The sequence below is a fragment of the Corvus brachyrhynchos genome, unplaced genomic scaffold (assembly GCF_000691975.1).
Source record: "Corvus brachyrhynchos isolate BGI_N302 unplaced genomic scaffold, ASM69197v1 scaffold365, whole genome shotgun sequence".
In the NCBI taxonomy this organism is placed as follows: Eukaryota; Metazoa; Chordata; class Aves; order Passeriformes; family Corvidae; genus Corvus; species Corvus brachyrhynchos.
Genome location: NW_008239544.1, coordinates 567,500 through 571,058, shown reverse-complemented (window position 1 = coordinate 571,058; position 3,559 = coordinate 567,500). Strand labels below are relative to the sequence as shown.

At 55.4% G+C, this 3,559-nt stretch overlaps 1 long non-coding RNA gene across 1 annotated transcript in view; it reads right to left on the bottom strand.

Moving 5' to 3' along the window:
* LOC108448455 overlaps positions 1-3,559 on the bottom strand; it is a 168,656-nt gene that overhangs the window by 23,262 nt on the left and 141,835 nt on the right. The window lies entirely within an intron of this gene.

Sequence of the window (3,559 nt, the reverse complement as noted above, 5' to 3'; positions counted from 1 at the left end):
AGGCTGCATTTTCCAGGAGCCTCTGGAGAAGATCTCCATGGAGGAGTTGCTTTGTGCCTGAGGACACATCCACGCCCAGGTCCTTCCTGTCCACACACGGGACACCGGGCTGGAAAAGACCAGGAGAAGGGAAGGAACCGGTGCCAGGCCGATCCCAGCCTGGAATGCAGAGGGAATGCAGGAAGGGTTGGCACGGGGGCAGCTGCAGGAGGCCGGGACGCAGAGCCAGCACCCGCCCGCGGCCCTGCCAGCTCCGGGCGCTCCCGTGCCGCATTCCCGATCCCGCTTCCCGCCGGCGCAGCGACAGCTGACCAGGAACCAGCGTCCAAACCCAAAGAAAACAGATTCCAACCCAAAAGAAAACACAGGCGACAGGGCCAGGCCCTGCTGGATTTCATCCCTGCGGAGCAGGATCCTGGAGAAAGGGGGATGAGCGTCCTCGCAAAGTCCATCCCACATCCCGCGGTGTGGCGGGGAGGGATGATTCCAGTGACCCCGTGACACGGGAAGGTGAGGAAGGCTCACACCTCAGGCTGCTTTGTCTGTCCTGCTGTGTCCGAGAGCATCCCACAGGGAATGGTGTGGGAACAGCCCCAGGCAGGAGCTCATCACTGACTGCATCCTAAACTCTGGGCTGGATATTCCCTTTGCAGCCGGAGTTGGGATGAATCTGGATGGCTTTCTCGGGTATGAATGACCCCTCCTCTTCTGAGATACTTCAAGTTCTGGGTTCCAGCCTTTTCCGCAGGGGTTTCATCCATGGATTCTTTGTTCCCAAGTCTGAGGCACCGATCCCGGTACCCTCAGGAGATGCTCCAAAGGGAGATCCATCGCTGGTGGGTGCTATCCCGGGAAACCCATGCCAGGCAATCCTCACATGATCCAAACCCTCTCTCCCAGCCATCCTGCTGTCCATGAGGGCCAAGCTTCCCAGAATCCTGGCTCTGGATCACCACACCTGGGCTTGGACGTCGCTTTTCCAGCTCCTCTGGAATGTGGAGGGGGGGGACACGGATTCCTGGGATGTCACAGGGAATTCTGCCCAAGGACTTGTGGACCATCACCCTTGGCTGGGCTGTGAGCGTTGACCTGACCCACGCAGCCCTCAGCAGGGATTGCTGTAGGAATTCCAGCATTCCAGCAGCTGGGATTTGGAGGGAAACCCCAAACAACCCCGTGGGGTCTCCCAGGATGCACGGCCAGGCCGTTCCCTCTCCACAGGCACCAATCCCTGCTGTGTTTGGGACAACAGGCTCAGAATTCCCAGGAAGCCACATCCACACGAGTGGGTGTTGAGTGACAAGGAACATCCTCGGCCACTCCCTCCGGGACTCATCCAGCTCCCCTTTCCATCTGCTCCTCCTCAGGAGAGACAGGAAAGTCCCTTCCCATGCCCGAGCGGGAATTCAAACTGGGAGATGCTTTCACTGGATCCCAAGTGGAGGATGCAGAGACCGAGCCTGACTCAAATGCAAGGTATTCACACCCAGAATCCCACATCCAAACCCTCCTTGCCGAGAACCGGACTGGGTTGGGAATTTGAAATTCCCAGGAGATTTTCCAGGTACATGTGTGTGTCTCCCTCTCCCAAGCTGTGGTGCACAGCCAGTTTTGCATTTATCCCCAAATCTGACGGCATTCATGGCACCCAAAGCAATCCCTGCCATGATTATTCCACATTTCCCAATGCTGGGGTTGGGATGGCACCACACAGGTGTGACAGCACAATCCCCAGCTTCTCCTCCAGGCACGAGGATCATGGACACCCCTGACCCTCTGCACATTCCCAAATCCCTGAACTTCACCTCCCATGCACAAGGATCATGGATATCCCCTGACCCTCTGCACATTCCCAAATCCCAGAACTCCTCCTTCCAGGCATGAGGATCATGGACACCCCTGACCCTCTGCACATTCCCAAATCCCTCTGTGCCCAATTAACGACTGTGACAAATGAGCCCAGCTCATCCCAAGGTCGGTTATCCCGCCGGGCATTCCTCCATCAGCGCAGGTGAATTCCCAGCCCGTCACATCCCAGCTGCAGGAATCGCCTCTCCCGAGCTCTCCGGTGCCCAAACCCCCCCCTCCCCACGGAGCCACCGCTCGGTTCGGCGCTGCCAGAGCCGCATTCCCAAATCTCCTCGGCTCCGAAGGAGTTAAGGGAGCCGAGCCGCTCGGATTCCTCCACCTACCCCTCCAAAGTCCCGCACAACCAGACTTGGCACTTGGAGAAAGCTCCACAAATCCAGAGGCTCAAACACGCTGCTGCCTTCCGTTGGTAGGGAGAAGGCAATTCCCAGCTAATTGAGGAACCAGAGCCTTCCCAGCCCGTTCCAGGAGGATTATTTATTTAGGGGCTTTTTTTATTTCCTTCCTCTATCTTTTTCCTCTTCTTTCTTTTTTTATTTTTAATTTTTAAAATTTTTTTCCCCACTCTTCCCAGGGCAAACATCAGGAAAAGAAAGTGCGAATGAATTTGGTGGGGAACGGCTGCAATTTATGATGTTCCCCAGCTGGTGAGGGCTGTCCCCCCCCTCCCCACGGAGCCACCGCTCGGTTCGGCGCTGCCAGAGCCGCATTCCCAAATCTCCTCGGCTCCGAAGGAGTTAAGGGAGCCGAGCCGCTCGGATTCCTCCACCTACCCCTCCAAAGTCCCGCACAACCAGACTTGGCACTTGGAGAAAGCTCCACAAATCCAGAGGCTCAAACACGCTGCTGCCTTCCGTTGGTAGGGAGAAGGCAATTCCCAGCTAATTGAGGAACCAGAGCCTTCCCAGCCCGTTCCAGGAGGATTATTTATTTAGGGGCTTTTTTTATTTCCTTCCTCTATCTTTTTCCTCTTCTTTCTTTTTTTATTTTTAATTTTTAAAATTTTTTTCCCCACTCTTCCCAGGGCAAACATCAGGAAAAGAAAGTGCGAATGAATTTGGTGGGGAACGGCTGCAATTTATGATGTTCCCCAGCTGGTGAGGGCTGTTAACCCCTTGCTGCATCCTCCCAGCTCCCTGTATTCCCCATGATCCCATTTCTCTGCTCCCCAGGCAGGGATTTGGGAACAATATCAGGAAGCCAAAGGGAAACAGTAGCAGATGGCTTTTTTCTTCCCTAAATCTCCTTTATTTTCTTCCCTAAATCGCCTTTTTTTTCCCCATCCCTAAATCTTCCCCCCCCCGCCAAATCTCAGTTTGTGCCCTACACATCATTCCCCCCTAAGTCTCATTTTCCCCCCTTTTTTCCCCCTCCCTGCCTTGCAGTTGCCGAAGCTTTCCCGAGTAATTTTTAACTCCCTCTGCCTCCTGCACACAATTCAGAGGAAATCTGGGAAACCGAATTCTCGGCTCTCCAAAGCAGCAAATGGAAAGTCACTTAAAGGGACACTTCTGCCTTAAAGCGGCAGCGGCGCTTTTCTCTAGCGGCAGAAGAATGGGGTAAAACCCCCTTAAATCGCCCGCCCAAGGAAAAATCCCACCCCAACAACACCCAACACGTCCACGCTCAGCCCTCTGTGGCCACCCCAGGCGACAAGGCGCTCCCCACCCCCTCCCCCGCCCCCGCCGCC